Genomic DNA, 12528 nt, shown 5'->3' with positions numbered 1-12528 from the left:
CAAAATCAATGGATAGCTATAGATGATGTTGGCATGAGATGAGTTTAGCAAGCAGCTGTGGAATTTAAGAGACAAAAGGGGATATCCCTAGGTGAACATGGATTGGTATACTGTAAGGCACCGCATGTAAAACAAGGTTTTATTCACTGTTAAAAATATTCTTTCATATACTAGCCAAAAAGCGTTATGAGGCAAATGAGTTGCAGCCTCAGAGAATAAGCCTGAGCAAGACTGCATTAGACAAATCTGAAAACATTCCTAGAGATGCAAGGGCACCTGTATGACTTTTGTTGATGTCTCAGACTAGAGATGTTTCAGGGAAAAAAAAAGCTGTTAAAGATGTGGAACCACTTTGGATTGTCTCTGCCCCCTGATTATGTACCAATATGAAGACTACTGCCTCTGAGAGACACTATTTTCCAAATACTTTCCTAAATGCTTCTTTCACATCCTTGTTCCTTAAGCTATAAATGAAAGGGTTAATCACTGATGTTATGACTGAGTAGAACACTGAGACCACTTTATCCCCTTTATTCATTTGCTTCAAATTAGGCTGCCTGTAGGTAAATATTGTTGACCCGTAGAATAAGAAAACAACAATAAAATGGGATCCACAGGTAGAGAACACCTTTAGCCTCCCCTCCTCTGACTGTATTTGAATTACAGTGGAGATAATATTCCAGTAGGAGAAAAGGATGAGAGAGGCAGGACCTAGGAGAATTACAACAACTATTGCAAAGATGGTCATTTCTGTGCTGTAGGTGTTTGCTGAAGCCAGTTTCAGGAGGGCAGGAGGCTCACAAAAATAATGATTAATTATATTCTGTCCTGATATGGGAGACATAAAGTGAATGTGGTATCTACTAAAGACACAAATGCTCCACTGGCCCAGCACCCCATGACCAGCTGAATGCAAATTCTCTGGGTCATGAGAGTGGAATAGTGCAGGGGCTTGCAGACAGCCACATAGTGGTCATAGGACATCACTGCTAGAAGTGAACTCTGTACACCCTGCTGTTAGGAAGAAAAGCATTTGAATTGAGCACCTAGTAAAAGAGATGGTCTTTCTCATGACCAGCAAATGGGATAACATCTGGGGAACAATAGTTGTAGAGAAACAGAGGTCAGTAAATGACAGAGTTTTAAGGAAGAAGTACATTGGTGTGTGAAGTCGAGAGTCAATCTGAATTAGGAGTATGATGAGCAGATTCCCAAACACAGTCAACAGGTAGATGATAAGAAATATCACAAACAGCAGAATCTGGGTTTGATGATCACAAGAAAAGCCCAGCAAGATGAATTCAGTCAGATAGGTTTGGTTTTCTTTGTCCATTGACATTTATTTCTGTCTATAAATTAGCATAATTAGTACAATCAAACATTGACTATGATGGCGTTCCAAAAACCGAAAGTGAAGGTCTCATTAGAGGAACAAGTGTTCTGATTTAGAAAAATTTTGTAAACATTGAGCACACTTGATTTTATAATTTTTCTATCTCTATATTTCTACTAAAGCCATGTGGTTGGTAGATACAGAAAATTCAGGAATATGCCTTCTTGTTCCTCCTTGTTGGCAGAACGTTATCATTCATAGAGCCATTGTTCAACAATTGTGTGGCTGATGTCAAAAAATGTCTTCATGGAAAATTACATGTTATTTGTCTGAACTAAAGAAAAAGGATGCAAATATATGAATTTGAAAAAAAAAAAGATTTGCCCCTTTAGTAGAAATCTCAGATTGTCTTTTATTTTCTATGTTACTTACAATACAATAGATTTTTGCTTTAATTCCATCAAATAGGAGAGACCAATAATCAACTTTTCTATTTTGTTTCCAATGAATTCTCTGTCATCCTTCTAAGCAAGAAAGGGAATTTTAAGAAGCTATTTTCGATCATGTTATTGATCCGTAGTCCTGGTGCTTTCCTAAATCCTTTATTGGAAAGAGAAACTATCCTTCATAGTGATGCCAGTGTATAAGAGCAAGGTGTGAAGAGAACTTACTGTCATAGATCCAAGAGAGTGGCCACATGTAGGCAGCACCACATACTGTGGTAGGAAGGGCCCTTTATGAAGACCAAATGCAACTGCAACTACTGCATAGTTACAATATCTTATCTGGCATAACACTGTTTGATCTCATTCACACTGAAGTTTGATGCAGAATATTCAATCAGTTGAATGGGCGCATCAGTAGGAAACCAGGCACTGGTGCAGTGCTCTGAAGCTAGGCAGGAAACATTATTCCAAGTCTATACTTTGCTGTACATCAGCAACAAGCAAGGAATACAGTAGATTTTTCTACTGTAGCATAATAGAGCATGATTAGAGCAATCAATCAAATGTTGACTCTGATGGAGCACCAAATACAGGAAGTAAAGGTCTCGTTGGAAGAACAAATGTTTTGACTTAAAAAATTTTCGTAAATGTCAAACACACTTGATTTTATAATTTTTCCATCCCTATGTTGGATGGAAATATTGAATATAAGCTAATGAAGGGTGAATCTAAGATAATAAGTAAATAGATCAGAAAGAGTTAGGAAAGGTAACAGAGTCATGGGAAAATGCCTGGGACTCACAGCTGGAATCTGATATTACCGGAAAATATTGAGCTCCCTGTTAGAAAGAACAAGGTATCAAAGCAGAAATTCAGTCCTCCTGGCAGAACTTTCTTGAGATAGGGAAAAATCAAAGATGACAAACATATAAGTGTTTTTTTTTTCACACAGAAGTTTCTATGTCTAGCTGACAGTATAGGAGAAATGTGAACAGAACTATTGTGGCTGGAGCACTGGCTCATGAACTGTCGAGTATGACTTAATTTCAAGACAACTGGGTCATGGCGAAGTTTCTAATCCTGCATTTCCAGGAAGACTGGATCTGAATTTGATCCATCCTGAATCTATAGGAAGGTCCAACCTGCAGGAGGGTCTATTGGCTTTGAGGGACCAGAAAGGCAGAGGCAGGGAACACTTTGAGGAATTGGTAAAATCAAGTGAGAAAGATTTTCCCTTTAGCTTCACTCTAAGGAGATGACACAGAGAATCAATGATAAACTCTGACATCAAAAGCCAATATAACCTCTTGCTTAAGTCAGTGCTTTTGAAACTGATTTATAGCACATTCATGGTTAATGACATAGAATTACTAAGTTAACAACAGTATTTATGAAAATTTGAAGAAGAAAAGAAAATACTATTTCTTACAATAATATGTGCATAGTTATGAGAAAATATTAATTTCAATTTGTGTGTGTGTGCAGGTGTGTTCACTGGGTTACAATGGAAACTGTGTTCCTGATTAAGGGTTATTGTCAACAACTTTAAAATCAATACTGCTGTAAGTCAAATGTTCTTAAGGACATAAGTAAAATAATTCATTACTGATCCCATTTCTAATAATTTTTGATAAGTACATATTTTTTACTGCTTCATTATTGTGAATTTTCATGCAATAAAGTGTGCATATTTCATGTGTAGAATTTGATGTTTTGATATATGTATAAAACTACTTTTAAAAGATACTTATTAAATTGTACATGATTATTTGTTTATGAGACTATCTCCCTGATATAACTGAGTTTCATGAGGGTAGTAACTCTATCTCACTCTATATGTCTGAATCCCCAGGTATGTAGTAAATTTTCAAGAAATGTTCTCTGAGTGACTGAATTAGTGTATGAATACCTGAATGCATCCAAGAATGAATGAACTCCTCCTTGCACACAGGCACTGTCACACACATACACTCAAATAAATGTTCCTAAGCACTATTCATCCTATCTAGAGCATAGTATGAAATCGGGAAGACACAGCAGATGCTGGTCCACCTAGGTGATCTCTTTGGAATGGGGACATCTTGTATGTAACAAGGAGGAACATGAAGTATGATTACCTGGGCTACTCATGTACATGAGAGGGCATCATTGGTAGTTCCATCTTCCAATGGAAGTAGGAACAAACGCTCAATCTACAACTCTGTTCTCATTCTCATTCTTACCCCTACAGATTTTATCAATACTTCTGAAGACAACTGTACTGGCGCTTATAGTGCACACACACCCAACACGGTACTCACCGAGCTCTGGCTTCCCCCTATTTCCGAGACAATGGGTGGCCAATTTCAGGAAGCTCTGTCTTGCATATTAGGCAGTGCCTTGTGAGTCCAGAGGTTTCACCAAGAAGAAATCATGAGAAAAGCAACAGAGGAAGAGAACACCAGTGGTGAAATGACTGAATGATTAGAGGACAAGGATATCCTAGTAGTTGAAAACGGGTAGATAGTTTGAACTACAATCATACTTTTGGTTTTTTGGGACTCTCAGCACCTAAAGTGACTCCCCTCAAAAACAGTCCAGTAGTAAGATTTCTAAGGCTGAGGATTCTAGAGAAGGGGAAAAGAAAAATCTCCTCTCTCAAATATGCTTTGGGTTACAAAATTAAAGATTTGGGTTTTTCCTAGGACAGACAAGATATCTAGTTTTGGAGGTTCTTGTTGCCTTCAGAATCTTTCTTTCTTGGTCACTTTAGTACCTCCTTTTTACCTGGAGTCTTAGCATGAGTTTTTCCTCACAGCAAGTACAATAGACATCCAGAGAGCTAAGCTGCACATCTGGAGTTAGGTATTGAATCGTGGTGATTCTCAACCATATCTCCTGACAGCTAAGCAGCTAAGCAAAACAGCGCTTTATAGCAGGTTTCATTTCAAACTCTTGTTGTATTCTTGGATGGGGTAAACAATTATTTTTCAAGCACCAACACTGATTTAAATCTTTTTCTATGAGGAATTCTTAAAATATTGAGGTCCTGAGAGGTGATGCAAACAAGATTTTCCCTAGGGGTCTCTTGGAGGAAGCTCACTTTATTACCTCTTTACACAATGAGATATCTTGGGAGTTTTTTTTCTTGTATCTGTAGATTGAATTCTGTGAATCTTATCTAATTCACATTACTTAATTAAGCAAAGAAAAAACCGTGTATGCTCTGAGCCTCAGAAAAACTCAAGAAGCCACCTATACCTGTTTCGTTTCTCTGCTTAGCAGCAGAGTCAAGAGTATAAAGTACATGCAGGCAGGTATCTTTACATCCTTTACTCATCTTTTTTTTTTTTTTGTATTTTTACTGATATATCTTAATTGTACATATTTTAGGGTTACATGTGATATTTTGATACATGTATAAAATGTGTGATGATCAAGTCAAAGTAATTGGGGTATCCAACATCTCATTTATCTTTCCTTTGTGTTGAGAGCATTACAATTCTTCCCTTCTAGCTATTTTAAAATATACAATTAAATTATTAACTGGCTGGGTGTGGTGGCTCACGCCTGTAATCCCAGCACTTTGGAAGGCTGAGGTGGGAGGATCATGAGGTCAGGAGATTGAGACCTTCCTGACTAACACGATGAAACCCCATCTCTACTAAAAACACTAAAAATAAGCTGGGTGTGGTGGCAGGCACCTGTGGTCCCAGCTGCTCAGGAGGCTGAGGCAGGAGAATGGTGTGAACCCAGGAGGCGGAGCTTGCAGTGAGCCAAGATCGTGCCACTGCACTCCAGCCTGGGCTACAGAGTGAGACTCATTTTAAAAAAAATTATTAACTGTAATTTCCCTACATTACTATTGAATACTAGAACTCTTTTTTTTTTAATCTAACTGTATTTTTGTACCCATTAACCAACTTCTCTTGGTTCCCTCCTCCCCTCTTCCTTTCCCAGCCTCTTGTAACCACCTTTCTATTTTCTACTTCCATGAGACCCACTTTTGTAGCTCCCACATATGAGTGAGAACATGTAACATATTTGTTTTTCTATGTCTGGCTTACTTCACTTAAATAATGACCTCCAGTTCACCCATATTGCTGCAAGTGACAGGATTTAATTCTTTTTCATGGTTGAATAATACTCCACTGTGCATATATATCACATTTTTTCTGTCCATTCATCCATTGATGGATACTTAAGTTGACTACATATCTTGGCTATTGTGAGTAGTGCTTCAGTAAACAGAGTGGAGGTATCTCTTTGATATGCCAATTTCCTTTCTTGTGGATATACCAAGCAGTGGGATTGTTTAATCATATGGTAGTTCTATTTTTACTTTTTTTCAGAAACCTCCATACTGTTCCACAATGGCTGTACTAATTTACAGTTTTACCAACAGTGTAACATTTCTCTTTCAATTCATCTTTGCCAGCATTTGTTGTGCTTTTCTGTTGTTTTGAGGTGAGATATCTCATTGTAGTTTTGATTTGCATTCCCCTGATGATTGGTAATGCTAAGAATTTTTTCATATGCCTGTTAGCCATTTGCATGTCTTATTTTAAGAAATGTCTGTGTAGATATTTTGCCAAGTTCTAAATCAGATTTTTTTTTTACTATTGAATTGTTTTAGTTTTTTATATATTCTGGTTATTAATCTCTTGTTGGATGGATAGTTTGTAAATATTTTTCCAATTTTTTTGTTCCTGTCTTCACTCCATTGATTGTTTTCATTGCTGTGCAGAAGCTTTCTAGCTTAATGTAATACTATTTGTTTATTTTTAAAATTTTTATTTGTAATTATTATGGATAAATAATAGTTGTATATATTTGTGATATATATGTGATGTTTTGATATATGCATGCAATGTGTAATAATCAAATCAGGATAATTGGGGTTACCACCACCTCAGGCATTTATCATTTAAGCATTTATAAATTTTTGTGTTAGGAACATTCCACTCGACTACTTTTGCTTTTGTTGTTTGTGATTCTGAGGTCTCACTCAAAAAATCTTTGCCCAACCCAGACCCGATAACTTATTCTCAATGTTTTCTTTCAGTATTATTACAGTTTCAGGTATTACATTTAAGTCTTTAATACATTTTGAGTTGTTTTATTTTATATGGTAAATATGATAATTTAGTTTCTTCTGTATATGGATATCCAGTTTTCTCAGCACAATTTATTAGAGACTGTTCTTTCCATAATGTATGTTCTTGGTGTTTTTGTCAAAAATGAGTTGACTGTAAATGGATTTATTGCTGAATTCTTTATTGTGTTCCATTGGTCAATATGTCTGTTTTTATGCAAGTACCATGCTCTTTTGGTTTTGTTGTGTAATTTAAAATCAGATAATATGATGCTTCTAGCTTTGGTCCTTTGTTGTCAGGATGGCTTTAGCTATTTGTGATCTTTTGTAGTTCCATAAGTAGCTTAGGGTTTTTTTTTTTTTTTTTTTTTTTGTTTTTTCTTAGTAGGTTGGGGTTTTTTTTTTTTTTTTTTTCTTTCCTATTTCTGTGAAGAATGTTACTGGTATTTTGATTATAATTGTGTTGAATCTGTAATTACTTTGGGTAGTTTAGACATTTTAACAATATTAATTCTTCCAACCCATCAGCATGGAGAATACTTTCATTATTTTGTGTCTTCTTCAATTTCTTTCATTGGTGTTTTATAGTTTTCCTTGTAGAGATCTTTCACTTTTTTTTGTTAAATTGAATCCTAGGTATTTTTTTTGGTAGCTATTGGAAATGGGATTGCCTTATTTCTTTTTCAGATTGATCATTTCTAGTGTATAGAAATGTTGTTGACTTTTGCACGCTGATTTTAAATCCTGCAAGTTCACTAAGTTTACTTACCAGTTCCAAGAGTGGAAGAAACATGAGTACTGACCTGCTTTACCACCAGCTGACTATAGTAGTGAAGAATCCTAGAGCCTTAAATAAATTTCAGTGGCAATCAGGCTATAGGCACCACAGTCATTGGTTAAGTCCTAGTGCTGCACTGAGATAGGACATCATGTTTGGGATGTAACCCAGCATGACATCAGCTGAGGTGGCCATAGGAGTGCCTATATCACTTCTCTCCAAATTCCAGGTAGCACAGTGTGGAAACAGATGGAAGGGCTCTGGGGACATTACCTAAGAACCCAGGGAACTCTCCTTGATTCCAAGTTCATCAGAGGTGAAGGACCTAGGCGTCCACAAGAATTGCAGTGTACCTGGGCTTAGGACACCTTCTAGTGCTGAAATGGCTGCAATGAGCACAGGTTTAGACATCTCAGCAGGCAGTCCCATTTGAATCCCTGGAAGGCTTTCTGAAGAACAGGTACAAACAAGACCAAACTGTGAAGAATGGAATAGATACTTAATTATCCAGTGCCCAGATATTGATGAATGTCACCAAGCATCAAGAACATTAAGAGAAATATGACTTCACCAGACACACTAAATAAGGTGCCATCGAGTGATCCTGAGAGACAAAGATGTGTGACCTGTCAGACAGTAAATTAAAAACAGTGGTACTGAGGAAGCTCAATAACATTCAAGAAAACACAGAAACTCAATTCAGAAATATATCAGAAAAATTTAATGGAGATTAAAATAATTTAAAAAAATCAAGACTACATTCTGGAATGTAAAAATAGACATCTACAGAACTCTCCACCTCAAATCAACAGAATATACATGCTTCTCAGCACCACATCCCACTTATTCAAAAATTGACCACATAGTTGGAAGTAAAGAACTCCTCAGCAAATGTACAAGAACAGAAATTATAAGAAACTGTCTCTCAGGCCACAGTGCAATCAAACTAGAACTCAGGACTAAGAAACTCAATCAAAACTGCTCAACTACATGAAAACTGAACAACCTGCTCCTGAATGACTACTGGACACATAAAGAAATGAAGGCAGAAATAAAGATGTTCTTTGAAACCAAAGAGAACAAAGATACAACATACCAGAATCTCTGGGACACATTTAGAGCAGTGTGTGGAGGGAAATTTATAGCACTAAAGGCCCACATGAGAAAGCAGAAAACATCTAAAATTGACACCCTATCATTGCAATTAAAAGAACTAGAGAAGCAAGATCAAACACATTCAAAAGCTAGCAGAAGGCAAGAAATAACTAAGATCAGAGAAGAACTGAAGGAGATAGAGACACAAAAAACCCTCCAAAAAATCAAGGAATCCAGGAGCTGGTTTTTCGAAAAGATCAACAAAATTGATAGACCGCTAGCAAGACTAATAAAGAAGAAAAGAGAGAAGAATCTAATAGATGCAATAAAAAATGATAAAGGGGATATCACCACCGACCACACAGAAATACAAACTACCATCAGAGAATACTATAAACACCTCTATGCAAATAAATGAGCTAGGGAGGATTCCCTCTTTTTCTATCAATTGGAATAGTTTCAGAAGGAAATGGATAATTTCCTGGACACTTACACTCTCCCAAGACTAAACCAGGAAGAAGTTGAATCCCTGAATAGACCAATAGAAGGCTCTGAAATTGAGGTGATAATTAATAGCCTACCAACCAAAAAAATTTCAGGACCTGATGGATTCATAGCTGAATTCTACCGGAGGTACAAGGAGGAGCTGGTACCATTCCTTCTGAAACTATTCCAATCGATAGAAAAAGAGGGAATCCTCCGTAGCTCATTTTATGAGGCCAACATCATCCTGATACCAAAGCCAGACAGAGATACAACAAAAAGAGAGAATTTTAGATCAATATCCCTGATGAACATCGATGCAAAAATCCTCAATAAAATATTGGCAAACTGAATCCAGCAGCACATCAAAAAGCTTATCCACCATGATCTAGTGGGCTTCATCCCTGGGATGCAAGGCTGGTTCAACATACACAAATCAATAAACATAATCCATCATATAAACAAAACCAAAGACAAAAACCACATGATAATCTCAATAGATGCAGAAAACAGCTTTGACAAAATTCAACAGCCCTTCGTGCTAAAAACTCTCAATAAATTCAGTATTGATGGAATGTATCTCAAAATGATCACAGCTATTTATGACAAACCCACAGCCAATATCATACTGCATGGGCAAAAATTGGAAGCATTCCCTTTGAAAACTGGCACAAGACAAGGATGCACTCTCTCACCACTCCTATTCAACATAGTGTTGGAAGTTCTGGCTAGGGCAATCAGGTAAGAGAAAGAAATAAAGGGTGTTCAGTTAGAAAAAGAAGAAGTCAACTTGTCCCTGTTTGCAGATGACATGATTGTATATTTAGAAAACCCCATCATCTCAGCCCGAAATCTCCTTAAGCTGATGAGCAACTTCAGCAATGTCTCAGGATACAAAATCAATGTGCAAAAATCACAAGCATTCTTATACACCAGTAACAGACAAACAGAGAGCCAAATCAGGAATGAACTCCCATTCACAATAGCTTCAAAGAGAATAAAATACCTAGGAATCCATCTTAGAAGGGATGTAAAGGACCTCTTCAAGGAGAACTACAAACCACTGCTCAGTGAAATAAAAGAGGACACAAACAAATGGAAGAATATACCATGCTCATGGATAGGAAGAATCAATATCGTGAAAATGGCCATACTGCCCAAGGTAATTTATAGGTTCAATGCCATCCCCATCAAGCTAGCAGTGACTTTCTTCACAGAATTGAAAAAAAGCTGCTTTAAAGTTCACATGGAACCAAAAAAGAGCCTGCATTGCCAAGACAATCCTAAGTCAAAAGAACAAAGCTGGAGGCATCACGCTACCTGACTTCAAACAAGGCTACAGTAACCAAAACAGCATGGTACTGGTACCAAAACAGAGATATAGACCAATGGAACAGAACAGAGCCCTCAGAATTAATACCACACATCTACAGCCATGTGATCTTTGACAAACCTGACAAAAACAAGAAATGGGGAAAGGATTCCCTATTTAATAAATGGTGCTGGAAAAATTTGCTAGCCATAAGTAGAAAGTTGAAACTGGATCCTTTCCTTACTCCTTATATGAAAATTAATTCAAGATGGATTAGAGACTTAAATGTTAGACCTAAAACCATAAAAACCCTAGAAGAAAATCTAGGTAATACCATTCAGGACATAGGCATGGGCAAGGACTTCATGTCTAAAACACCAAAAGCAATGACAACAAAAGCCAAAATTGACAAATGGGATCTAATTAAACTAAAGAGCTTCTGCACAGCAAAAGAAACTACCATCAGAGTGAACAGTCAACCTACAGAATGGGAGAACATTTTTGGAATCTACTCAGCTGACAAAGGGCTAATATCCAGAACCTACAAAGAACTCAAACAAATTTACAAGAAAAAAACAAACAACCCCATCAAAATGTGGGCAAAGGATATGAACAGACACTTCTCAAAAGAAGACATTCATACAGCCCCCAGACACATGAAAAAGTACTCATCATCACTCACCATCAGAGAAATGCAAATCAAAACCACAATGAGATGCCATCTCACACCAGTTAGAATGGCAATCATTAAAAAGTCATGAAACAACAGGTGCTGGAGAGGATGTGGAGAAATAGGAACACTTTTACACTATTGGTGGGATTGTAAACTAGTTCAACCATTGTGGAAAACAGTATGGCGATTCCTCAAGGATCTAGAACTAGAAATACTGTATGATCCAGGCATCCCATTACTGGGTATATACCCATAGGATTATAAATCATGCTGCTATAAAGACACATGCACACGTATGTTTATTGTGGCACTATTCACAATAGCAAAGACTTGGAATCAACCCAAATGTCCATCAATGACAGACTGGATTAAGAAATGTGGCACATATACACCATGGAATACTATTCAGCCATAAAAAAGGATGAGTTTGTGTCCTTTGTAAGGACATGGATGCAGCTGGAAACCATCATTCTCAGCAAACTATCGCAAGAACAGAAAACCAAACACCACATGTTCTCACTCATAGGGTGGAATTGAACGATGAGATCACTTGGACTCTGGAAGGGGAACATCACACACTGGGGCCTATTATGGGGAGGTGGGAGGGGGGAGGGATGGCATTGACAGTTATACCTGATGTAAATGACGAGTTGATGGGTGCTGACGAGTTCATGGGTACAGCACACCAACATGGCATATGTATACATATGTAACAAACCTGCACATTGTTCACATGTACCCTAGAACTTAAAGTATAATAATAAAAAAAAGAAAGCTTATTGAAAGAATAATCAGAGAAAACTTTCCAAATCTAGAAACAGATATAAATATCCAGGTATAGGAAGGCTAAAAATCACCAAGCATATTCAACCCAAATGAAAGGACAAGGCATAAAATAATCAAATTTTCAGATTAAGGACAAAGAAAGGATAATAACATTAGCAAGAGAAAAGTGGCAAATAACCTGTGAAGGAACTCTGATATGTCTAGCAGAAGACTTGTCAGCAGAAACCTAAGGTCTCTTATCTTATCCTATATCATAAGTGAAGTTTGTTTTGTGATATTGCAGAAAAATCGGTAGTAAAAGGATTATTTGTTGTCTTGACAGTAGAATAATAATTTATGAAGTACTGAATTAAAAAGATGAGTATAAATAGGTTTAGTGGAGTAGAGTCATTTGTTTGTTGTGTTTTAGTAAAATAAAAGCAGATTTTAGTTCCATGAATAATAATCACTTAAGTTATCCTGTTTGAAACCTTTGTTACAGATCTGGAGTAGCAGTATCCTGTTTCTCTCAAACCAGATATAACCCACAGAATAATAGCTGAAGAAAA

General features: G+C 36.9%; 1 pseudogene; it reads right to left on the bottom strand.

The window, feature by feature from the left end:
• Nucleotides 1-412: 412 nt before the first annotated feature.
• Nucleotides 413-1339, bottom strand: LOC111524609 (annotated as a pseudogene).
• Nucleotides 1340-12528: the final 11189 nt, after the last annotated feature.

This window comes from Piliocolobus tephrosceles, chromosome 13 (genome assembly GCF_002776525.5).
Source record: "Piliocolobus tephrosceles isolate RC106 chromosome 13, ASM277652v3, whole genome shotgun sequence".
In the NCBI taxonomy this organism is placed as follows: domain Eukaryota; kingdom Metazoa; phylum Chordata; class Mammalia; order Primates; family Cercopithecidae; genus Piliocolobus; species Piliocolobus tephrosceles.
The sequence above is the reverse complement of the archived record's forward strand: the minus strand, read 5'-3'. Positions and strand labels throughout refer to the sequence as shown.